The 27,380-nt window shown below is 42.2% G+C and overlaps 1 protein-coding gene across 4 annotated transcripts in view; it reads right to left on the bottom strand.

Annotated features, from left to right (window-relative positions):
• stat5a (signal transducer and activator of transcription 5a) overlaps positions 1 to 22,114 on the bottom strand; it is a 146,176-nt gene extending 124,062 nt beyond the window's left edge. For 2 of the 4 annotated variants that reach the window (XM_060848975.1, XM_060848977.1), the window contains exons 1-2: positions 21,932 to 22,114; positions 2,222 to 2,404 (exon numbers count right to left, since the gene is read on the bottom strand). The gene's annotated coding sequence lies outside the window, so the exon portion shown is untranslated. The remainder of the gene's footprint in view (positions 1 to 2,221; positions 2,405 to 21,931) is intronic. The other 2 variants (XM_060848973.1, XM_060848974.1) reach the window with 1 other exon arrangement.
• Between the last annotated feature and the right edge of the window lie 5,266 nt (positions 22,115 to 27,380).

Here is a 27,380-nt window from a genome sequence, read left to right as displayed (position 1 = left end):
GAGGTGCCAGAAGACTGGAGGTTGGCTAACATGGTACCACTATTTAAGAAACAGTGGAGTGAATTCTAAGGAACAGGATGTACATGTAATTGGAAAGGCAAGGACTGATTAGGGATATTCAATATAGCTTTGTGCATGGGCAGCCATGTCTCATCAACCTGATTTGAGATTTCTGAAGAAGTAACAAATAAGATTGATGAGTTGGGAGATGCCGGTGTTGGACTGGGGTGTACAAAGTTTAAAATCACACAACACCAGGTTATAGTCCAACAGGTTTAATTGGAAGCACACTAGCTTTCGGAGCGCTGTTCCTTCATCAGGTGATTGTCATCTGGTGTTGTGTGGTTTTTAAGATTGATGATGGAAGAGCGGTGAATGTGACCTATATGGACTTCAGTAAGGCATTTGACAAGGGTTCCCATGGGAGACTGGTTAGCAAGGTTAGATCTTATGGAATACAGGGAAAACTAGCTATTTGGATAAAGAACTGGCTCAAAGATAGAAATCAGAGGATGGTGGTGAAGGGTTGTTTTTCCGATTTGAATTATAGGGAGTGGTTGAATAAGCTGGGGCTGTTTTCCCTGGAGCGTCAGGGGCTGAGTGGTGACCTTATAGAGATTTATAAAATAGTGAGAGGCATGGTTAGAACAAACAGACAAGATCTTTTCCCTGGGGTGCGAGGAGTCCAGAACTAGAGAGCATAGGGGTATGGGTGTGTGGGTGGGGTGGAATGGGTTACAAGAGAGACCTAAGGAGCAACTTTTTTCACACAGAGGGTGTGCATGTATGGAATGAGCTGCCAGAGGAAGTGGTGGAGGCTGGTACAATTGTGACATTTAAAAGGCATCTGGATGGGTATATGAATAGGTGGGCTTTGGAGGAATATGGGCCAACTGCTGGCAAGTGGGACTAGATTGGGTTGGGATATCTCGTCAAAATGGACAAGTTGGACCAAAGGGTCTGTTCCCGTGCTATGTATCTCTGACTCTAAGGGAACTGCTGACCCACACCAATATGATTAGCTCTTAATTGTCTTCTGTGCAATTAGGAATGGTTAATAAACACTGGGTAGCCAGCAACACCTTCATCCTGTGAATAAATAAAGACGACAGCAAGTGGGATTCATCGGATAATTCATTCCACGAGGGACAGACATATGGGGGCTAAATAATCCAAACCTCTCCTACAAGATTTTATACCCCTAAAAAAAAAACAATGGTAGGTCAAGTGGACATAGCGAGAGGTCAGTATCTACAGGTTCCATGGAACTACCATGAGGAACCTAGATTTTGTCAAAAAAAAATTGGATCAAAATTTGGACAGTTATGGAATTGAAATACATAGAGTTGCTAAATGTTTAGAGATAGGAAAGGAGAGAGTATCTTTAAATTTGTCAGCCATAGTACTGGTTCTTCAGCAATGCCATGAGCAGATCCGAGTCGAGATAACCATAAGATTTAGCAATTGGCAATGCCATGGAAAGAATACTGTGGACAAAAGCAACAGCAGAAGAAGCCTGGTCTTTGGTAGAAGTTTGCAAGGGCACTAATTGGCAGTCCTCGATGCATGCAAAAATTAATGAATGATCCAGCATTTGTTTAATGCAATCATATAGAATCTGTGGTGCAAACATCTGTACATCAGGTTTGATCTATCATTTTGAAGTTTCATGTGTCCATCTCAAGATGGCTGCAGTTCTGTGGACTGGAAAAACTGACAAATCACCCCTCCTTTATTTTGTGCAGATAAAGACCAATTCTGATACAAGTGCAGAATACAGGGAAACCCAGCAAGTCTGGCAGCATCTGTGGAGAGAGAAACAGAACTATAGAAAGTAATCCATTACTGATTGAAAGAACAAAATTAATGCACTTGGGTTTTAAAATCACCTGTTCAATTAAACACTTACTGACAATATACATATCAAAGATAGCTTTCTTCATATTAAATTATGACTCTAATTATCACAAGCATGTTGGGATTCTTCCATACTTATAAAAGTGTTTAATTCCACACTGATCCATTATCTCATGATTTACTGAACTTATAACTTGGACAGGGTTGCAGAAAACAACAGATAGAGCTGGATTTCTCAACCATATGGACAAGACGTTTTATATATATAATTAGAACAATGTGAAGGGCTCAGGGGTTTTATTATCCAATTTAAAACAAGCCAATTCTTAAATTTGTATTATAAATATGCAAACAATCACATCACCTGTTCAATAAATCAATCCAGGCTTCCAGCTGAATACTTCAGCGAAGCAGCGATAATCCTAATGGCCAAGTTATCAGTTCTGAAGTCATAACTGGACTTGAAACTCTTTCTCCCTCTCCACAGATGCCGCCAGACTTGCTGGGTTTCCCCACATTCTGCACTTGTATCAAAATTGGTCTTGATCTGCACAAAATGAACATGGTGGGGTAATTCATCAGTTTTTCCAGCCCACAGAACTGCAGCCATCTTGAGACTGATGCATGGAACTTCAAAATGACAGATCAAATCTCATGTACGTATGTATAGATTACAAATTCTATATGATTACATTAAACAGATGCTGGATCATTCATTAACTTTTGCATACATGGAGGACCGATTATCAACTTTCGTGATCAAGTAAAATCTGAGTTAACTCTTATTTTTCAATGGAGTCATCTGCAAACTCCATTTAAGATCGCAACTCATCTATAATCCAAAGAGTACAAGAATAATAGACTTAGGCCTATGAATCAAAAGAGCAAAGTTCACAGTTCTGTTCATCAGCAGAATGGCCCAATAGGAGCATGAAACCTCCCAAGAAAACCTAAGTAAATATCATGAATGTCAATTTATATTCAATAAGCTTTGCTGCTTTGAATCTCATCACCAGTAATGTAGTAACACGAACAGATTCCAAAACAAAAATGCACTTAAGGAAACACCTTATAAAACAAATGTTAATACCTTTCAAAACAACCAAGGTCAATGTATATTGATATTAAAATTATTTTGATAGCCAAAATGCTACGTGAACTAAAATCATGTGCATTATTCACATTAGCTGACTTTGGTTTGTGTTTTGATACAGAAGTGTCCCCTGCAAAACACCAGAATCCTTTATAAGAAAAAATTAGAAAATAGCAAAATTAAATATATTGGATGCAGTGTCAAATTGAGAGCAAAATAGAAAATAATTTTCATAAGTGTCTCAACTCTCAAGTCCATTAATTAGAAAGCTATTCTAACCAATGCAAACATGTCGAATTTGCCATGGATATTCAAATACCCAAAAATTAGTAAAGTCAGGAAATGCTACAACAGTTCTCTAAAATGATTAGAGTTTAGAAATAGAATTAGACAGTTATGACAAATTATATTTGCCTGGTAAATGTTAAGTCTTGCAAAACTGAATTACCTTGAAAAGAGCTAGAAAACAAACTGGCACTGAAAAGATAAGCAACATTCATGACTGATCAAGGCAGTAAAGTAATTAAATGTGCTTTTGTGATGCTGATATATTTAGCCTGAATAGCAAAGTAAAGTCCACAGAAATTAGAGTACATTATACCATACACTAGTCAAGCACACTTCTAGCTGCCATGTGCAGTTTGCTTCAAAAGGAAAATTTAAAGATTTAACAACCTACTGCATAGTTAAGAATATCAGCGATGCCAACAGTGAAAGACCATAAGACATAGAAGGGATAGGCCATTCAGCATTGTCTGCTCCAATGAGATCATGGCTCATCTGATAATCCTCAATTATATTTCCCTGCCTTTTCCCATAACCCTCAGTTCCCTGCTTTTAAAAATCTCTCTCAGCCTTGAATGTACTTACTGAACCAGCTTCCACAGCCTTCTGTGTTGAAGTATTTCATAGTAACTACCCTCAGAAGAAATTCTTCCTCACCTCAGTATTAAACAAGTGACTCCTTACTCTGCGATTATGCCCATTGACTCTATGTTGTTCTACAATCTCAGTTTCCACTTTGTCAAGCCGCCCAAGAATCTGTGTGTTTTAATAAAGTCACCTCTCATTTTTCTCATTGCCAGTAATATCATTCCTTAGACAAGGGGACTAAAACTGTATGTTAGATTTGATCTATCTAGTGCTTTGAGTAGGTTTAATTGACTTCCCTTTAAACTAAACAACAACATTTTATTTGCCTTTCCTATTACCTACTGAACTTGTATGCTAGCTTCCTGCCAAATGCCAAATGCTACTGATACCAAAAGTAGGAGAGAAAAACAAAATATGCAAATGTTCAAAGCTCAGACAGCATCAGGAAAATAAAATTAATGCTTCATGTCAATGAACAATAGAGATCACATCCTAAGTAATTTATTAAATGCTTCGAGATCAAAAAGAAAAACAAAATTAAGTTTTCATTCCTGATGTGCCTTCATACAACTTTCTTCAGATTACAGTTTCAGTACGAAGAACATCACTTATTAATCAGTAAATGGATGTGAACAAAAATGGTAGAGAGTTATAGTACTTACATTCACATAGAAGAAACAGTGCATTAGGCTATTGGTTTACCATATAAAGATTTAGCATGAGCTTAGTTTGAGGACTGTTGCATCAAAACAGAGGAGTTGTTCTGCATGATTTTAAATCCTTATGCCAAAAATGGATAAAAAGCCAATACAGACAGGTTTTACTTCATTTTCTGAGTTGATTCAATTGAAATTAAACTGCAAGACTTCACGATGCAAATTTTCCTGACAATCCCCTGTGGGGAAGGCGGGGGGGTGTGGAATAGTGATGGTGAAATCTCACCATTAGGAAGCAGGGTTGTGAAATGGTGCTGTTAAATACCTCACCTTAACCCTCCTTTCCACTGACTTCAATTATAAGTTCAAATTAGCCATTTTGTTAAAAAACAACCAGGCAATACCAAACGATTTTTTCTCATCTCAAACTTTAGGTAAAATCACAAGTTTGTAAAGTTTTTGAGCAGAAGAGCTCAAGAGATGAGAGAAAGTCATTTACTTCTGCTGTTTTTTTTTGGCCTCAACAACACTCTCAATGTTTCTGAAGAGCTGTTTCTTAAACTGGCTGTATACGGAGTCAAGCTGCTCATATATAGCTATAACACTAGTATTTACTGGCAATGCGGAAAATTTCCCAGGTATGTCTTGCACATAAAAAATAAGTCCAACTTATGAGGTGACAGTCTGCCTTATTCATTAAGTGTCAGAAAAAGTTGTCAACAGTATATCAAATGGGACTTGCAAGTAAGCAACCTGCTCGGTGACACCCAGCTGGTTCCACCAAAGCATCTCAACTCCTGACTTTATTACAACCTTGGTCCAAAAGAACTGAACTCCAGAGGCTAGATGATAGTAACTGTCCTTGACATCAGTGGAACATTTAAACAAGTCGTGAAGGTCTACAGCTCAGAAAAAAGGCCCTTTGAGCCACTGCGTCCATGTTAATCAAAAGCAATCACCTAACGTTTGGGATTATATGGCAAACAGCCCAGTAGTTAATAGGGTTAGAGGAAAAAAAATCTCAAAACTGGGTGAAGTCATTCCCAGCACAAACAAAGATGGTTGTGATTGTCAGAGATCAATCATCTCAGTCCCAGGACATCACTGCAGGAGTTCGTCCAGGTACTGCCCTAGATCCAAACACCTTCAGCTGCTTCATCATTGACCTGCTCTCCATCATAAAGTCAAAGTGAGTATATCTGATGATGATGGTAATGTGCAGTGCCATTTGCACCTTCTCAGATGAAGATTTAATTCACCCTACCTCCTCCTCTAACCTAAAACAAAGGACTCAGTCGGCTGAACAGGTAAGCTACTTAGTATTCTTGTTTTGGAAGCTAAGTGTAGAGTTAAGGCAGCGCAAGCAGTGGAATGTTCCTACTGCAGGATGTTTGAGGTAGGGGTGACCACCGATGCTCCTGCTGACTTCACCTGCAGGAAGTGCAGACAGCCCCAGCTCCTCACAGACCACGTATGGAACTGGAGCTGGAGTTGGATGAACTCAGGATTATTTGAGAGGCTGATAGATAGAAGCTACAGGGACATAGTTACGCCAGAGAACAGAGGTAGCTGAGTAACAGTTAGAGATGGGAAGGAGAGGAAGCAGGCAGTGCAGGGATCCCCTGTGGTCGTTCTCCTCAACAGTAAGCATACCGCTTTGGATACTGTTGGGGGGGGGGGGGGGGAGAGACAGCCGAGCAGGGGTAAGTTGCAGTGACCGGGTCTCTGGCACGAGATCTGGCTCGGAGGCCCAGAAGGGAAAGGGGGAGAGGAGGAGAGTGCTAGTTATAGGAGACTCTATAGGAGATTGCTAATTAGAAATGGTATAACGGCTGCAGAAAGGCAGTTCGAGAGGTATCTGCCTTTGGAGGTAGTATGGGCTGAAGTCAGAAATAGGAAAGGAGCAGTCACTTTGTTGGGGTTTACTATAGGCCCCCCAATAGCAGCAGAGATGTGGAGAAACAGATTGGGAAACAGATTTTGGAAAGGTGCAGAAGCCACACGGCGATTTCAACTTCCCAAATATTGATTGGAACCTCTTTAGATCAAGTAGATTGGATGGGGCGGTGTTTGTGCAGTGTGTCCAGGAAGCTTTTCTAACTCAGTATGTAGATTATCCGACCAGAGGGGAGGCCATATTGGATTTGGTACTTGGAAACGAACCGGGACAAGTGATGGGCTTGTTAGTGGGTGATCATTTTGGTGATGGTGACCACAATTCTGTGACTTTCACTTTGGTTATGGAGGGAGATTGGTGCGTGCAAGAGGGCAGGTTTTACAATTGGGGGAAGGGTAAATACGATGCTGCAAGACAGGATCTGAGGAGCATAAATTGGGAGCATAGGCTGTCAAGGAAGAATGTCGTTGAAATGTGGAACTTTTTCAATGTGGAACAGATACAACGTGTCCTTGATATGTATGTACCTGTCAGGCAGGAAAGAGATGGTCATGTGAGGGAACCTTGGTTGACGAGGGAGGTTGAATGTCTTGTAAGGAGGAAGGAGGCAGCTTACATAAGGTTGAGGAAACAAGGTTCAGACAGAGCGTTGGAGGGACACAGAATGGCCAAGAGAGAGCTGAAGAAAGGATTAGGAGAGCTAAGAGAGGGCATGAAAAATCTTTGGCGGACAGGATCAAGGATAACCCCAAGGCCTTTTCTGCGTATGTGAGAAACATGAGAATGACGAGAACGAGGGTAGGTCCGATCAAGGACAGTAGTGGGAGACTGTGTATTGAGTCGAAGAGATCTTGAATGAGTACTTTTCTTCGGTATTTACAAATGAGAGGGACCGTATTGTTGAAGAGGAGAGTATGAAACGGACTGGTAAGCTAGAGGAGATATTTGTTATGAAGGAAGATGTGTTGAGCATTTTGAAAAACTTGAGGATAGACAAGTCCCCCGGGCCTGATGGGATATATCCTAGGATTATGTGGGAAGCAAGACAGGAAATTGCAGAACTGTTGGCAATGATCTTTTCGTCTTCACTGTCAATGGGGGTGGTGCCAGGGGACTGGAGAGTGGCGAATGTTGTGCCCCTGTTCAAAAAAGGGAATAAGGATAACCCCGGGAATTACAGGCCAGTTAGTCTTACTTCGATGGTAGGCAAAGTAATGGAAAGGGTACTGAGGGATAGGATTTATGAGTATCTGGAAATACACTGCTTGATTAGGGACAGCCAGCGTGGATTTGAGAGGGGTAGGTCTTGCCTTACAAGTCTTATTGAATTCTTTGAGGAGGTGACCAAGCATGTGGCCGCGGGTAGAGCAGTGGATGTAGTGTACATGAATTTTAGTAAAGCATTTGATAAGGTTCCCAATGGTAGGATTATGCAGAAAGTCAGGAGGCATGGGATAGTGGGAAGTTTGGCCAGTTGATTAGAGAACTGGCTAACCGGTCGAAGTCAGAGTGGTGGTAGATGGTAAATATTCAGCCTGGAGCCCAGTTACAAGTGGAGATCCGCAGGGATCAGGTCTGGGTCCTCTGCTGTTTGGAACTTTTATTAATGACTTGGAAGATGGAGTCGAAGGGTGGGTCAGTAAATTTGCAGACGATACAAAGATTGGTGGAGTTATGGATAGTGAGGAGGGTGTTGTCGGTTGCAACGGGATTTAGATATGATGCAGAGCTGGGCTGAGGAGTGGCAGATGGAGTTCAACCCTGTCAAGTGTAAAGTTGTCCATTTTGGAAGGACAAATAAGAATGCGGAATACAGGGTTAATGGTAGGGTTCTTAGTAAGGTAGAGGAGCAGAGGGATCTTGGGGTCTATATTCATAGATCTTTGCCACTCAGGTGGATAGAGTTTGCAAGAAGGCCTATGGTGTATTAGCATTCATTAGCAGAGGGATTGAATTCAAGAGTCGTGAGGTGATGTTGCAGCTGTAAGGCCTTAGTAAGGCCACATTTGGAGTACTGTGTGCAGTTCTCATCGCCTCAGTTTAGGAAAGATGTGGAAGCTTTGGAGAGGGTGCAGAGGAGATTTACCAGGATGTTGCCTGGAATGGAGAATAGGTCATACAAGGATAGGTTGAGAGTGCTCGGCCTTTTCTCATTGGAACGGCGAAAGATATGGGGTGACTTGATAGAGGTTTATAAGATGATCAGGGGAATAGATAGAGTAGACAGTCAGAGACTTTTTCCCCGAGTACAAAAGAGTGTTACAAGGGGACATAAATTTAAGGTGAAGGGTGGAAGGTATAGGGGGGGATGTCAGGGGTAGGTTCTTTACCCAGAGTGTGGTGGGGGCATGGAATGCGCTGCCTGTGGGAGTGGCAGAGTCAGAATCATTGGTGACCTTTAAGCAGCAATTGGATAGGTGCTTAAGCTAGGACAAATGTTCGGCACAACATCATGGGCCGAAGGGCCTGTTCTGTGCTGTATTGTTCTATGTTCTATGTAATCACGTGCAGCAAGACAGGGACATCATGCACACTTGACTAAGTAGTAGCAAATTAAATTTGCTGCACATAAGTGCCAGGCAATGACCATGTTTAACAAGACAGAATCCAACTACCTCCCTTGATATTCAACGGTATTATTATGCTGAATACCTCAGCATCTATACCCTGGGGGTATCACTGACCACAAATTGAATAAACCAGCCATACAAATAGTATGGCTACAAGAGAAAGTCAGGGACAAAGAATTATTCACCAGGGTAACTCATATCTTGACTCTACAAAGGTCTATCCACTTCTACAAAGCACAAGTCAGGCACATGAAAGAATACTCTACACTTGCCTAGACATGCAACACTTAACATGGACACCATTCAGGGCAAAGTAGTTCACTTAATCAGCATCCAATTCACCACTAATGCACTGTGGCAGTAACGTGTATCATAGATGATATGCGGTGTGACTCACCAAGGCTCCTTTGACAGTTCTTTCAAAACCTGCAACAGACATTGGAACACCACCACCTGCAAATTCCACTCGAAACCATCCTGGACTTGAAACTATAGCGCTGTCCTTTCAACATCTCTGGATCTAAATCCTGGAACTCTTACTAACAGCACTCTGGATCCACACAAAACCAGACTGACTGCAGTGTTTCAAAAAGGCAGCTCACCACCCGGGTGAATTAGGAATAAGCAGCAAATGCTGACACTGCCAGAATTGCTGACGTCCAAAAGAATAAAAATTTTGTCTGCTGGCATATATATGTGAACAAAATTACTAACATAGGATACATAACTTTTTACCAGCTTCCTGGCCTGAAATGGATGATAAGCAATTGTACCTTAGTGATTATTAAAGAATACAAAATTTGATTTTCTTTTGAAATCCTTTACATTTTTTCCATCATTTATCAAAGGCAGGCTGATATGTCCATTTAACGCACACTGTTCTATTCCTCTAAAATCAATTAATAAAGTTCTCTCCTCCAATCCCCTGGCTCTATACCTTTTCCTAAAAACATTACATACATTTATAGTAATGCCTCTACTGTCTCTTTGTTAAATTATTTTAAAAATGTATGGATGCCATCAATCCACATTAGGTGCCTTATCTTCTAAATGTGAATAGTTTATTCAATATATCCTTTGTTCTTATTTTAAATGCACTTACCTCACTACTCATCTTATCATTCAATATCATGCCGATGTCTGCTGGATTCCTAATGAAAACCCAAGTGAAACAATTACTTAATATTTCTGCCATCTGTCCAGTGTTACTTGAGCAATCATCCTGTCTATTCTTTAATTTTCCTACTTCCATCTCACCTTCCACATTTTTACTGATGTTCCTGTCAAACGTTACTTTTGTTTTCTGCTCCTCAATCATTTAATTTCGTGTTCCTCTTTCCCTTCCTGATTTTCTTTTTCAGGGGTAGATATTGCTGGCAAGTTTAGCATTTATTGCCCAACCTTAATTGCCTTTTCAGAAAGTGATGATGAGCCAGCTTCTTGAACATTACAGTCTGGTGGTGTCTATTTTTAAAAACTCCTTTCCTAATATTATCTCAGATCCTGCATTTCTCTGCTGCCAATGACTTCATAATTGCACAATTCCTAATTCTCAATTGTTTCTTTAGTAGTCTCAGTAGTGTTTCACTGATCTGATTATTCTTTCTGCATTTTGTTGAACACAATTTTAAGTATTTTCCATTGTTATTCTCCATTGGCAAACATTAATAACCCAGTTACCCCAAATTCTATTTTCAGCCACCCAAATTTTGACCTTCCCCATTATCCTTTTGAAGTACTTTTCATAATGAACATCATTGCTCAGATGTTCCTCAACCATTATATCTTTTTATCTGCTCAGGCTCATTTTCCCTTACTAGATCCAACAGTGAATCTTTCATTATTGGGCTCTTCATAAATGTAGTTTGAAAGGAGTCCTGTACTAGTGCAGGAATTGAATTCCCTTATACACTTGACTTATCTTTTCTAACCAATTAGTATGGAGATAGTTGAAATCTCCATGATTATTCTTCTTGCTTTCTTATGCAATTCCCTAATTTAGCTGCAAATTTATTTCTTCATCTCTCTTTTAAGATGGCCTATTAACTACAGTGACTGATTACTTTATTTACCTCTATCTATATGCATTAAAATCCATGTCTTGCTCATTACCGTGACGCTTTTTAAAAAAATGTTTATGTCATCCTTACTAAGTACAACTTCTCCACTTTCCCCTTCTTCCTCTCTATCTTGTCTATGTGTTGACCCCTGCAATGTTTAATTTCTGGTCCCGATTTTTCTGTAGTTACATCTCAGTAATCTTTTCTTGGTCTGGTTCCTTCTATTGATTTATAACTCCCGTGATTTATAGCTAACACCATGTGCATTCCTGGGCATTTTATTTGTAGGAGCTTTTTGTTTTAAAAATTCATTTGTGGGATGTGGGTGTCACTGGCTAGCCAGCATTTATTGCCCATCCCTAGTTGCCCCAGAGATGGTGATGGCAAGCGGCCTTCTCAAACTGCTACAGTCCACCTGCATGGGCTGACTCTCAATGCCAGTAGGGAGGGAATTCTAGGCTTTTGACCCAACAACAGTGATGAAATGGCAATACATTTCCAAGTCAGGAGGGCGAGCAACTTGGAGAGGAAGTTACACATGGTGTAGCTCCTATGAATCTGCTGCCCTTTTCCTTCTAGATGGAAGCGATCACTGGTTTGGAAGGTGCTATCTGAGGATCTTATAATTGCTGCAGTGCATTTTGTCGCTAGTACACATGACTGCCAATGAGTGATGGTGAAGTGAGTGGATGCATGTGGATGTGATTCCAGTCAAGCAGGTTACTTTGTCCTGGATGGAGTCAAGCTTCCAGAGTGCTTTGGAGCTTCATTCATCCAAGCAGTTCCTCACACTCCAGATTTGTGCCTTGTAGATGGTGGACAGATTTTGGGTAGAGTCAGGGGAGTTACTTGCCAGAGTATTCCTAGCTTCTGACCTGCTCTTGTAGCCACTGTGTTTGTGACGAGTCCTGTTGAGTTTCTGGTCAATGGTAACCCCAGGATGTGGATAGTAACACTTCTGAAAGTCAAGGAGTGGTGGTTAGATGCACTCTTATTGGTAATGGTCATAGCCTGGCACTTGTTATTTGTCACTGGTCAGCCCAAACCTGGATACCGTCCAGATCTTGTAGCATTTTAACTACTTCTGCTTCAGTATCCGAGGAGTTGCAAGTGGTTTTGAACAGTGTGCAAGCATCAACGGACATCTACATTTCTGACCTTTATGGAGGGAAGGTCATTGACAAGCAGCTAAAGATGGTTACGACACTACGTTGAGAAACACCTGCACAGATGACTGACTTTCAGCAACCACGATCTTCCTATATGCCAGTGGAGAATTTGCACCCGAAACCCGTTCATTCCAGGTTTTGCTAGGGCTCCTTTAATGTCACACTCTGTTGAATGCTGCCTTGAAATCAAGGGCTGTCACTCTCACCACATCTCTGGAATTCAGTTCTTTTGACCATGTTTGAAACAAAGCTGTAAACAGGTCAGGAGCTTAGTGGTCCTGCAGAACCAAACTAGGCCTCACTGAGCAGGTTGTTGCAGAACAAGTGCTGTCTGATAGCACTGTTCATAACACTTTGCTGATGATTGATAGTAGACAGATGGGGCAGTAATTGGCCAGGTTAGATTTGTCCTGCTTGTTATGTACAGGAAATACTTGGGCAATTTTCCACATTGTTGGACAGATGTTAGTGTTCTAACTGTACTGGAACAGCTTGGCTAAGGAGCAGCAAGTTCTGGAGCTTCAGTATTATTGCCAGGGTCCATAACCACTGCATCCAGTGTCTCCAGCCATTTCTTGATATCATGTGGAGTAAACTGAATTGGCTGAACATGGTAACTGTAATGCTGAGATCCACTGGAGAAAGCATTTCCTTATTTCATGTTTAAAACACATTCTTGGACTCTCACATTCCTTTGCTATAAGTGGTCTTCCTTGAATATATTCTTTCCTATGCCCATGCTCCCTGTTTCCTTCACATTTAGGCTGCTTGCATTTCTTTAGATTAACCCATCAGCCACCCATGACCAGTTTAAAGCTTTTGCGATCGCCTTATTTACCTTTCCATAAGGACAATGGTGTCATCCTGGTTCAGGTGGAATTTGTCCAACAGCTCCTTCTTATTCTAGAACTGAGCAACTGCCCCACTAAATGAAATAATCTTTCCCACAGCAACTCTTTAGCCATGCAGTAATTCTCCTGACAGGACATAGAACCCATGGAGTGGGGAAGCAAGCCACTTGGACCGCCGAGACCATACCAACCCTCCAAAGAGCATCCCAGCCAGATCCACCCCCTTACCCCATTCCCACAATGGTGTGAACCCCATGACTAATCCACCTATCCTGAACATCTCTGGACACTGGGCAAATTAGCATAGGGATCCACCTAACATGCACATCTTTGTTTGCTCCAAGTACATGATATGGGCAAAAATACAGAGATTATTACCTTTGAGATCTTGTTTTTTAAACTCGGTAACATCAGAATACAAGTAAGTCATTCAGTACCTTGAGGCCTGCTTCATCATTCTACATCATGGCTGATCATCTATCTCAATACAATATTTCTGCTCCATCCTCTCATCCTTGATGCCATTAGCATCTAATTAATCTATCAATCACTCTTTCTCAAACTTGATGACAAAGTTGCCATAGTCCTCTGAGGTAAGGGATTCCAAAGGATTGCCACACTTCAAGCAAAGAAACTCCCCTTCATTTCAGTCCTAACAGAATTTTGAAAGATGATTACCAATGCATCCAAAGCAGAAATCTCTTTCAATATCCTGAGGTGAAGGTGTTCAGGTCCAAGTAACATGACAACTTGCAGCCCCATTAGGTTCTCCACTGCTATATTTTTTTAATCGGACATCTGGTCAGCATGGACCAAAGGATCTGTTTCTGTGCTGTACATCTCTATAACTCTAAAAATTTAATTTCAATTCCATACTGTCACTGGATGTTTTAATCCTAATTAGTTCAGGGAGACTTCTTCCTTTTTGGCTTACAGTTATAGAGATGCACAGCACAGAAACAGACCCTTCGGTCCAACTCATTCATGCTGACCAGATATCCTAACCTAATAAGATTCTCATTCGCCAGCACTTGGCCCATATCGCTCTAAACCCTTCCTATCCATATACATGCCCAGACGCCTTTTAAATGTTGCAGTTGTACCAGCCTCCACCACTTCATCTAGCAGCTCATTCCATAAACGCACCACCCTCTACATGAAAAGTTTGTCCCTCGGGTCCCTTTTAAATCTTTCCCCTCTCACCTTAAATCTATGCCCTCTAGTTCTGGACTCCCCCCAACCCAAGGGAAAAGATCTTGTCTTTTTACCCCATCCATGCCCCTCATGATTTTATAAACCTCTATAAGGTAACCCCTTAGTCACCAACGTTCCCAAAAAAAAACCTACAGCTCAAATCCTCCAACATCCCTGTCAATCATTTCTGAACACTTTCAAGTTTCATAATAGCCTTCCAATAGGAGGGAGACCAGAACTGCATGCCATATGCCAAAAGTGGCCTAACCATTGTCCTGTATAGCTACAACAAAACCTCACAACTCTTATACTTAATGCTCTGACCAATAAAGGAAAGCATACCAAACACCTTCTTCACTATCTACTTGCAACTCCACTTTCAAGGAGCTATGAACCTGCACTCCAAGGTCTCTTTGTTCAGCAACATTCTCCAGGACCTTACCATTAAGTGTACAAGTCCTGCTCTAATTTGCCTTTTCAAAATGCAGCACCTCTCATTTATCTAAATTAATCTCCATCTGCCACTCAGCCCATTGGCCCATCTGATCAAGATCCCATTGTAACAGGAGGTAACCTTCTTTGCTATCCACTACACCTCCAATGTTGGTATCATCTGCAAACTTACTAACCATACCTATGTTCACATTCAAATCATTTATATAAATAACAAAAAGTAGTGGATCCAACACCGATCTTTGTGGTACACCATTGGTCACAGGCCTCCAGTCTGAAAGGCAACCCTCCACCACCACCCTATCTTTTACCTTCAAGCCAGTTCTGTATCCAAATGGCTAGTTCTCCCTGTATTCCACGAGATCTAACTTTGCTAGCCAGTCTACCATGAGGAACCTTGTCGAACACCTTACTGAACTCCATTTAGATTACATCCACCGCTGTGCCCTCAATCCTCATTACCTCTTCAAAGAAAACTCAATCAAGTTCATGAGACATGATTCCCCATGCACAAAGCCATCTTGACCATCCCTAATCAGTCCTTGCTTATCTAAATACATGTAAATCCTGTCCCTTAGGATTCCCTCCAAACATCTGCCCACCATTGATGTCAAGCTCACTGGTTGACAGTCCTTGGCTTTTCCTTACTTACGAGCTTTCGTAAATAATGGCACCACGTTGGCCAACCTCTAGTCTTTTGGCACCTCACCTGTGATTATTGATAATCTCAGCGAGAAGCCCAGCAATCACTTCCCTCACTTCCCACAGAGTTCGAGGGTAAATCTGATCAGGTCCAGGGAATTTATGCATTTTAAGACATTCAGCATCACCTTCTCTGCAATACAGATGACATTTTTCAAGATGTCAGCATCTATTTCCCCACATTCTATATCTTCCATGTCCTTCTCAACACTAAACACTGACACAAAATACTTGTTTAGTATCTGGATGTCAATTTGCTCGCTGAGCTGGAAGGTTCATTTTCAGACATTTCATCACCATACTAGGTAACATCATTAGCGAATCTCTGATGAAGCGCTGGTGTTATGTTCCACTTTCTATTCATGTGTCTTGGTTTGGTACGTTGAGTGATATCATTTCCAGGCTTTTTCCTCAGACGATGGTAGATAGAATCCAAAGCAATGTGTTTATTGATGGAGTTCCAGTTAGAATGCCATGCATCTCAGAATTCTCATATGTGTCTCTGTTTAGCTGGTCCTAGGATGCATGTGCTTTCCCAATCAAAGTGGTACCCTCTTCCGTCTTTATGTAAGGATACAAGGGACGGGGGTCATGTCTTTTTGTCATCATGTCATCACCCACCCTATGAAACCAGGACACAAATAGAAAGCAAGACATAGCACAAGCATTTCACTGGAACTCATTGATAATGTTAAGTGTGGTGATGAAACTTATGAAAATGAACCTTCCAGCTCAGCAAGCAAACTTACATCCAGAACCGCAACCTGAGCTACAAATCTTCTCAAAATTCACTAACTTGTTTAGGATCACCCCCATCTCCTTGATTCCACATATCGGCTGCCTTGCTGATCTTTGAGGTGTCCTATTCTCTCCCTAGTTAACCTTTTGTTCTTAAATGTACTTATAAATTCCTTTTGGATTCTCCTTAACGGTATCTGCCAAAGCTATCTCATGTCCTCTTTTTGCTCTCCTGATGTGCCTTTTAAGTATATTCCTACTTTCTTTATACTTTTCTAAGAATTCACTCTATCCAACCCGTATTTACCTGACATACGCTGCCTTCTTTTTCTTAACCAAACCCTCAATTTCTTTAGTCATCCAGCATTTCCTACACCTACCAGCCTTGCCTTTCACTCTAACTGACTGTCTCTGGACTCGTTATCTCATTTCTGAAGGCTTCCCATTTTCCAGCTGTCCCTTTACCTGCAAATATCTCCCCAAATCAACTTTTGGAAATTCATGCCTAATACTGTCAAAAATGGCCTTCCTCCAAATTAGAACTTCAACTTTTAGATCTGGTCTATCCTTTTCCATCACTACTTTAAAAACTAGTAGAATTATGGTTACTGGCAGCAAAGTGCTCCCCCACTAACACTTCAGTCACCTGCCCTGCCTTACTTCCCAAGAGTAGGTCAAGTTTTGCACCTTCTCTCGTAGGTACATCCATATAATGAATCAGAAGATTTTCTTGCATACACTTAAATTCCTCTCCATCTATTTTTGCAAAGTTAAAATCCCCAACCACAACCATCCTATTATTCTTACAGATAACCGAGACCTTCTTCCAAATTTGTTTCTCAATTTCCCACTGACTATTAGGGGATCTGTAATACAATTCCAATAAGGTGATCAATCCCTTTCTTATTTCTTAGTTCCACCCAAATAACTTACTTGGATGTATCCCCAGTGATATCCAAAATACAGCCATAATGCTATTTATTATCATACGCCACTCCCCCTTCTCTCTTGCCCCCTTTTATATCCTTCCAATAGCATTTGTTCCCTGGAACATTAAGCTGCCAGTTCTGTCCATCCCTGACCCACACCTCTGTAATTGCTATGACACCCCAGTCTCATGTTTCTAACCATGCCCTGAGTTTATCTGCCTTCCTGGATAAGCCTTTTGCATTGAAATAAATGCTGTTCATCAGGGCTACCTTGTTCTCTGCTTTGTTCCTGCCTGCCCTGACTGTTTGGGTCCAAGAGATGCTGCCTAACCTGCTGTGCTTTGACCAGCAACACATTTGCAGCTGCCCTGACTGTTTGACTTGCTCCTTTTCCCAATTGTACCAGTCTCAGACCGATCTCTTTCCTCACTAAATCACTGGGTCCCAACATCCCACCTTACTAGCTTAAATCCTCCCGAACAGCTCTCGCAAATCTCACTGCCGGTATGTTAGTCCCCTTCCAATTCAGGTGCAAACTGTCCTTCTTGTACAGGTCACTTCTACCCCAGAAGAGATTCCAGTGATCCAGAAATATGAAAGCATCTCCCCTGCACCAGCTCCTCAGCCAGACATTCATCTGCTGTCCTGTTCCTATCCTCACTAGCACTGGCAGTAATCCAGTTCTTTCTACCCTCAAGGACCTCCTTTTTAAAATTCCCACCTAACTTTCTATATTCTCCCTTCAGAATCTCTTCCTTTTCCCTTCCTATGTCATTAGTTCCAATGTGTATGACTTCCTGCTGGTCCCTCTCCCCTTTGAGAACATTATGCACCCTATCCAAGACAACCTTCATCCTAGCACCAGGAAGGCAACATATCATTCTGATTTCTCACTGCCGGCCACAGAAACATCTGTCTGTGCCTCTGACACGACAGTCCCCTATCAAAATCGATCGCTTAGAACTTGATGTACCCCTCATTACAATAGAACCATTCTCCGTATCAGAAACTTGATTGTTTGTGCTACGTTCCCCTGACAGCCCCCTCCATTTTCCAAAACAGCATATTTATTTGCAATGGAGATCGCCACAGGATGCTCCTGCACTATCTGCCTCCCTCTCCTAACTTTTCTGGAGTTAACCCACGTACCTGACTGTACCTGCGACTTTTCTCTCTTCCAGAACTGCTATCCATCATACCCCCAGCTCCTGTAAATTCCTTCTTGCCTCTGTAACTGCCAATTGATCCATGCAATCTGATGGAATTGGCAACCAAAGACACTTCTTGCAGACATAACCCTCAATAACATGGAACTCTCCCTAAACTCCCACATCTGACAGGAAGACCACACTCTAATAAACGCCATCTATGCTCCTTCACAATCTGCAGACCCAGAACTTAGCATCGTCTTATTGCTCTGAAAAAAACACTGCTCTAGGATAACTTGGTAGTTCTAGTTTATACTTTTTAAACTTAATTGAGACAGATCTCAATAAAACATTGAATCAAGAAAGAACCCACTCTACTCACTATTGTAGATTTACAGTAAAGATTACATTTAAAAACTATGCACCTACCTGCTCCTGTCCTGTGAGCTCTCCCACACAGGTTCTTCATGGTCAGCTGTGAATTTCACTGTTTGTTAATTTTTTCTAGATGCTCTCTGATGTCCAGAGATACTTGAACTCAAACAACAAAAGCAGTAACTGCGCAGATTCACTGCTGTGTCTGACAGCTTGTATCAATTATCATCTCTGCTTGTAATATGTCCACATGTCTATTTTCCTCTTTGCATACCTGTAGAAGCTTTTTAATCCATTTTTAAAATTTTCTATTCATACTCTTCCCTTTATTTTTTCAATTTTTTGGTCCTTCTTTGCCAAATTCTAAAAATGTATCCCAGTCCTAAAGTTTACAACTTTTCAGCAACTTTATATACCTCCACTTTTGATCGAATACTATTTTTTAACTTCCCTTAATAGCCATGACTCTTGCTTATCCTGTGTCTTTCACTTTAAAAAAACAAAACTAAACATCAATTCTTTAATTATTTGCCAATCTACCAAATCATTTTAGGTATTTTATAATCTACCATTACATCTTTTTTAACTTAGTGGAAATTTCCAAGACACTATAGTCACTATTTCCCAAAGATTCTTTTACAATATTTGCCCCGATACACTTTTATTATGACCTCCTACTGATCCCTACACCTGTCATTTTCTCCAAAATGAACCATGATAACTAGATTTCCTTCTATTCTCTCCCCCAATCCACCCACATCAGGCGCTTCCAAATTCCTCTCAGCCACCTGACATTCCATACCAGAGCTTTAGGTAGACAGCAGGCCCTTTGAAAATCCCATTTATGGCTGCAGAAGATGCTTTTTTTTATCTTAATGGTTATAAAGTCCTCCATTAATACCTGATTTCTATTCTGACTTTGCTAACATCCCCATTGACAGGCATCAGAAACAGGGTCTGCTCCTGCATTACAACTGTCCTCTCTACAAGCTTTCTAATTGTCTTCACGGTTAAGATGTGCCTTCACATCATACCGGCTGGGGAGGACCAGGGCTTGCACCTTCTTTTTAATTTCTAAATAACAGCTGTCAGTCATACTCCCTCCTTTAATGAACCACTGTTTCCCTCTCAAGTGTAACTGCCCTTTGGAGAAAAAAGTCGTCCAAAAAATCCTCCTCCTCCCTTATATGTCTGAGCCCTTCCAATTCACATTTCAGTTCAATGACTGAAGCAGAGATTAGAGATGGAAACAGCACCCAAAAATGTTTGCTTGGGACAGTCTTACCTTCCACAACCTCCAATATTCTGCAAGTCCAGGTGCACGATCTGCTCTTAGAATAGCTATATCTTAAATCTTAATTCAACAATTATTTGTAATTATGTATTGAACCATACATTAAACCAGCATATTATCGTATACCTAGTTCAAACCACAGCCCTAACATAGAGAAATAAAAGCTCAAAACTGCCAATCTTCTACTTGCTTACCGAATTAATCTGCCTCAATCTCAGTTTTCCCTATCTCCTTTCCATCACATCTCCAGGCCATTCTTATATTTACAACACCAGAACAGTAGCTATTAATTGATTTACTACTGTCACACATATTGAGACACAGTGAAGTGTTGTTTCGCATGCTATACAGGCAGGTCGCATCATGCAAAGTGCATCAGGGTAGCAGAACAGAATGCACAATACAATGAAACAGCTACAGAGAAGGTGGCAGTCACCAAAGTTTATTAGGCACTCCATCAGTGCATATTCTGTTCAGTAGGACTTGTGCTACTTTGGAAACATCACTGTGCATACTACCTACACAGACAGAGTAGGACAGGGGGCACAGCCTTAGAGATGGGGAAGACCTTTTAGAATAGAGATAATGAGAAACTTCTTCAGCCAGAGCAGTGAATCTACGGAATTCATTGCCACAGAAGGCTTGGGGAGGCCAGTTCATTGAGTATATTTAAAACAGAGACATATTGGTTCTTGTTTGTCAAGGGAAATCAAAAGGTTAAAAGGGAGAAAGCAGGAAATGGATTAAGAAACTTATCAGCCATGATTGAATGGCAGAGCAGTCTCGACGGCCAAATAGCCTAATTTCTGCTCCTATGAATCATGATCTTATAAAGGCAGCACGTAGATAGCATGAAAACGTAGATTTCCTCAATCCATGCATTCCTTTGCAGAAAAAAATAAAAAATGATTTTGATGTATACAAGCATTCATTCAAAGGTTTCCTTAATTATCACTGAAACTTTAATAAAATCTTCAAATTATCCCATTATTAAATCTTCAGACTAAAATGCAGAATCCTGTTCATGAACATACATCATTAAGGTCTTCACTGGCAATTCTGACAGTTATAAATCAAGTAGCACCACATAACTGGTATGACAATGCTACAATTTAGAAGCAATGTTGAGGTGGTTTTAAAAAAAACTTAAGTGAGCTGGTCATGGAGTCTCTGCATGACAGGAAATACAGAGCGTCTGCTTGAAATCTCACTCTCTGAGCCCAGTGACAGCTCTTTAAACTATCCACATAACTCCACCTTCTCCTCAGCCATCAGACTCCGGAAAGTTCGGTTGCTCTCGATATCCACAAACAACCCCAACTCAGTACCATCAGCGCCCCCACTCCTACTCAAATCTCTCTTCAAATCAACCCTGCAAACTTTATAATGTTCCCCCCAACACACACCCCCCACCCAAGATCATTTCAACAACTGATGCCCATCGCACTGGGACGCAGCTGAAACTACAACCACATAGAAACATTGAGCAACGCATTAACACACACACGGAGTACAAAAAGCCCGAAATCTGAAAAACACCACTCCTGCAATTTAAACAAAAAACACACAGAAAATCCTGCAGAGTCAAAAATGGGAGGAAAAAGCAGTCACTTATAACCTGCCCGTCCAATTGTAAAAGGCACCAACACAAGCTCAGACAGAGGGCGAGACAGAAACTTTTTGACACCGTTTAATCCAAAACTTACTCGAGCTGACGGGCTGCTGGTGGGGCAGGGTTCCACAATTTATATCGGGGGGGGGGGAAAAAACAAATTTTAACTCAATGTAAAAGTGAAACCCGCAGCGTGTAGCAAACGTGCAAAAATAACGGGCTTGGGCTTCCCCACAGCTCTTTTTTTCCACCCCCTTAAAATGGTTTTTTTTAAAAAAGTGTGAGAAATTCAGTCGCTGACTACTTTATGGACTGGAGTACGTGGATGTGGCCGTTTTATTAATTTCTATATATATATTTTTTTAAAAAGCCCTCGTGAGAACCAACCGCCCAGAGAGCTCGCGCTTCAAGTCCAATTTTCACTCAAACAGGGCCCGGTGCCCCCGCGCTGTCCTCTTACCTGGATTTTATCCGGGTTTGTTTTTAATGTTTTAAAAGTACTCCGTCCGTGCCGTTCCTCGCTTGCGACTTTACAAACTGTTGTTTTAATGTTTGTCCGCCTTCCCTCCCGTTTTTATTATTTTTGTCTCCCTCGCTCGCTCGCGCTCCCCTTCGCTCGAGCCCTCGGCCCCGCTCGCGCTGACGCACTCCAGCCGCCTCCCTCCCACTTCCGCCTCTCCCCATTGACAGACGCTCCCTCGCAGCAGCTGGCCGAGGGAGCGTCCCCCAATCGCGACCTGCCTCCACGGGCGCAAAGCGAGGCGCTCGCTCCAGGGTCTGGGCAAGGTTTGCAGGCGGAGCTGGTGGCTCTGTCTCGTCACTGTGCGCTCACCAACTTCATTTGGAAGCACAAGCTTTCAGAGCGCTGCTCCTTCATCAAGGGAGCTTCTGGGGCAGGACCAGGGGCATAGAATTTGTAGTAAAAGATTCCAGATTAGATTCCCTACAGTGTGGAAACAGGCCCTTCGGCCCAACGAGTCCACACCGACCCTCCAAAGAGCAACCCACCCCACCCCTGGACTGTGGGAGGAAACCCACACAGACACAGGGAGAATGTGCAAACTGCACAGTCACCCAAGGATGGAATTGAACCTAGGATCTCTGGTGCTGTGAGGCAGCAGTGCTAACCATTGAGCTACAGTCCCACCCCACAAATGTTTGCTTCATCTTGATATTTTGAATGCAATAATGCCTTAACAAATGTAATTTAACAATGCATCTGTTCCCTGACTGGGAATTGAACCCAGGCCATGGCTGTGAATGTGCCAAATCCTAACCCCTAGACCACCAGGGAGTGTTATGAACGCTTTTGCCCAAAATGTCAATTCACCTGCTCCTCAGATGTTGCCTGACCTGCTCTGCTTTTCCAGCAGCACACTCTATATTCTGATCTCCAGCATCTGCAGTCTTCAACTTTCTCCTGATTTTTAACATTCTCCACCCCAGTTCAATATCAACACCTCCACATCATGATCACCATGTTAGGTAACATCTTTTTTATGTTACTCTTTTATGTTTTTAAATAAAAAGATTTTTAAAATCTGTTCAGTCGTGTCACGGCAGGCAAATGGGAATCATTAGAGAAATTTAGCGGGTCTGGCAGCATCTGTGGAGAGAGAATGTAGAGTCCAGTGTTTAGAAGCAAATTACTACAGATACTGGAATCTGTACTAGAAACAAAAACATGCTGGAGATCATCTAGTCTTGAAACGTTAGCTTGCTTCCTCTCCATGAATGCTGCCTGACATGCTGTGACATTTGTTGCGTTTAGTCAAGTGTTAGAGTCCAGTGACATTCTTTCATGTCTGATGCTACCAGACTTGTTGACTTTCCTCCAGTAATTTTTAATTCAGAGTTCCAGCATCTGCAATCCTTTGTTTCATTTATTTTCTAAGCAATCTGTTCAGTGATGTAATTACACAACTCCAGAGCAGGTGGAACCTGAATCGAGGCCTACTGATCCAGAAACAGAGACATTACCACAATACCACAGTAGCCTGGGCACTTCAGGGGCTAGGTTATGGGGAAAGATTGTACCATTTAGGCCTGTTTTCTCGAGAATTTAGAAATTAAGGGGTTGATCTGATTGAAGCCTTCAAGACATTAATAGGAAAGACAGGATAAAAATAAACTTCTGTTTGATTCTTCAATACCATGATGTCCAGGTACAGTTTGTCATGTTAAAAGGGAAAATATAAGCATTGCTGCATCAGAAAAAAGCTAAAACAAAAACAGAAATTGCTAGAGAAACTCAGCAGGTCTGGCAGTGCCTGTGAAGAGAAAAAAGAGTTAATGTTTTGGGTCCAGGACCATCTTCAGAATTGCCAGACCTGCTGAGTTTTCTCGCAATTTGTGTTTTTGTTTTGCATTTCCAGCATCTGCACTTTTTTTTGTAAGGATAACTTATTTCAATGGATTGGAGATTCTAAACCAGGGGGCATAGTCCGTAAAATAGGACTAGACCATTCAGGAGAGATGCTAGGGAACAGTTACACATGAAAAGGGTAATAAGAGTTTTGTAACTGTCTTTCGCAAATGGTAGTTAATGCTAGATCAGTTGTTAAATATAAATCAGTCACAGATAAATTTTTGTTTGGTCTCAATATTAAGGGATATGGGCCAAAGACAGGTATATAGAGTTAGTTGACAGATCAGTCATGATCTTATTGAACGGTGGAACAGGGTCAGGGGGATGAATGGCCTACTCCTTTTCCCATGTTCCTAGACGCTGCAAAAGAAAAATTAAGTTTAGGCTAAAGATAGCCCCCGGTTGCGTTTAAAGTGAGCTGTTGACTTGACCAATTTCAAAATTGCACTTCAAAGTCAACTACACCACTGCAGGTCTGGAGTGAGAGACTCGGTAAGGATATGTAACAGGATTTATTTTGAAGTCAATCTGTTGAGACATGCCTCCATTACAGGTAAGACTTGGACTGCTCAGGGGCCTACCACCTACATTCCCTCTAACCTTTCCTGGCACTGTGTGGCCCTCTGAGGTCCCTGTTCTGTAGCAACTTCCCAAACTGTATGGCCATACATCCATGCCCCAATCAACAAGTAAACAGATGGCTCAATGGTTAGCACTACTGCCTCATCGCGTCAGGGACCTGGGTTCGATTCCCATCTCAGACAATTGTCTATGTGGACTTTATACATTCTCCCTGTGTCTGCTTGGGTTTCCTCAGGGTGGAAGTAGGAGAAAGTGAGGACTGCAGATGCTGGAGACCAGAGTTGTAAAGTATGGTGCTGGAAAAGCGCAGCACCCAAGGAGCAGGAGAATTGATGTTTTGGGCATAAGCCCTTCTTCAGGAATGAGGCTGGTGTGCCAAGTGGGCTGAGATAAAAGGCGGGGGGGATTTGGGGGAGGGGCACTGGGAATACGATAGGTGGAAGGAGGTGAGGGTGAGGGTGATAGGCCGGAGAGAGGGTGGGGGCGGAGAGGTCGGGAAGAAGATTCCTTCCCATCCCTATCAGCGTTCCGGAGGACGTGGTCGACGATGTCCTCCACTTCCCGCACCTCCGCCCTGGAACCCCGCCCCTCCAACCTCCACCAGGACAGAATCCCACTGGTCCTCACTTTTCATCCCACCAACCTCTGGATACATCGTATTATCCTCCATCATTTCCGCCACCTCCAAACAGACCCCACCACCAGGGATATATTTCCCTCCCCACCCCTATCAGCATTCCGAAGAGACCACTCCCACCGCGACTCCCTCGTCAGGTCCACACACCCCACCTACCCAACCAGCACCTTCCCCTGCAACCACAAGAAGTGCAAAACTTGTGCCCTCACCTCCCTCCAAGGCTCCAATGGATCCTTCCAGATCCATCGCAAATTTACCTGCACCTCCACACACATCATTTACTTTATCCGCTGCACCCAATATGGTCTCCTCTACATTGGGGAGACAGGCCGCCTACTTGCGGAACCTTTCAGGGAACACCTCTGGGACACCCGCACCAACCAACCCAACCGCCCTGTGGCTGAACACTTTAACTCTCCCTCCACTCCGCCAAGGACATGCAACTCCTTGGCCTCCTCCATTGCCAGACCCTGGCCACACGACGCCTGGAGGAAGAGCACCTCATCTTCCGCCTAGGAACCCTCCAACCACACGGGATGAATGTAGATTTCTCCAGCTTCCTCATTTCCCCTCCCCCCACCTTAACTCAGTTCCAACTCCTGGATTCAGCACCTCCCTCTTGACCTGCAATCTTCTTCCCGACTTCTCCGCCCCACCCCTCTCCAGCCTATCACCCTCACCCTCACCTCCTTCCACCTATCATATTCCCACCACCCCTCCCCCAAGTTTCCCCCACTCCCCCCACCTTTTATCTCAGCCGGCTTGGCACACCAGTCTCATTCCTGAAGAAGAGCTTATGCCCGAAATGTCGATTCTCCTGCTCCTCGAATGCTGCCTGGCCTATTGGGTTTTTTCCTCAGGGTGCTCTGGTTTCCTCCCACAGTTCAAAGATATGCAGCTCAGGTGAATTGCCCAAAGTATTTGGTGTGTTTGTCAGGAAATGGGTTTGCATGGGTTAGTCTTCAGGGGGTCAATGTGGACTTGTTGCACCCTGATCCCTGAGAATGGCTACACAGCTTAGAGGGAACATTGAATACTGACACTCCTGACTTTAGTTAACCTGTTTGAACAAGTTATGACACACCTCCATGGCAGACGGGATATAAAAACAAACATTCTGGCCTTGAGTAGGTTACTGCCACTCTCAGAATGAAGTTTTAATTCCTCTATATTTTGCATTAATGTAAGATATTAGGGAAGGTGTTCAAAAACTGGGGCAAAGAGGCAGTTTTTAAGTAAGTAACTTGAAAGAGGAGAAATAGATAGAGAGGTGGTAAGGTTTACAGTGTGAAATCAGGTACTTAGGGCTAATGCAATTGAAAGCAGAACAGCCAATGTTATAAATGAGGAAATTAGAGATGCACAAGAGATCATGCAAGCACGCTGTTGAGGCTTGCTGGACTAGGGAAAATGCCAGATTTTTTTTTCCCTGCTGCATGGCTTGTGAGGTGATCTCTGTTGGATAGGTAATAAGGTAGAAGGAATGGCTCCAGTATGTCCTTGGTTTGTTCACTTGCTGGGGTCACTTCTTCCCAGAGGTTGTCTATGAGGAACTTTGATGTGGTTTTTGCTTGCAGCTAGGGTTTCAACCTGATGCAGCAATATTTGCTGTCTCTCTTAACATCTGAAACTGGACCTGAATATTATGGTATTGAAGAATCCAATAGAAGTTTATTATAGCAAGCTATTGTGTACGAAAGTATCGGTATCTGGGCTAATATTAAACCATTATTTAGACAGACTAGTATGTTTCTTGTAATGTATCATGCTTCGAGTGATCCAAGTACAAGATCTTTAAACCCTCAGGTCACATATTATAATAATGATGATGTCATGAGCATGTCTCTGAAAACATAGTAACATACTGACCATGAGTCATAACATACAGCATTCTCTACCACTGTGCGTCCTGCGTATCATTACTAATTCTACAAAGATCAGCTGCATTCAATACATTTTATCTGTCATCTCTTTCCTCCTCTGCTTCCCTCCCTTACATCTTCCATCAATCTTCCCCTCTATTAACTCTCTCTGACTACCTTATACTCTAATAATGCGACTGAAATACTGCATTTTTCTATAGTTTTCCACTATATTCCTCCTTTCACCAGTTATTTCCAGCACTTGCTCAATAATCCTCCCAACTGTGTAGAATATGCAGGACATCCTATATATCCACATCACAACTACATACGGCTTATCAATAGTCTCTTTGTTTGTTGTCAAGTCTCTAAGGCATACAGCATGGATTAGAAAATATACCACATTGACATTACTTTCCTCAATTTGAAGTTCAAATTCTTTGATGTTCAGTCTTTTATT

Source organism: Hemiscyllium ocellatum, chromosome 32 (assembly GCF_020745735.1).
Source record: "Hemiscyllium ocellatum isolate sHemOce1 chromosome 32, sHemOce1.pat.X.cur, whole genome shotgun sequence".
Classification (NCBI taxonomy): domain Eukaryota; kingdom Metazoa; phylum Chordata; class Chondrichthyes; order Orectolobiformes; family Hemiscylliidae; genus Hemiscyllium; species Hemiscyllium ocellatum.
The sequence above is the reverse complement of the archived record's forward strand: the minus strand, read 5'-3'. Positions and strand labels throughout refer to the sequence as shown.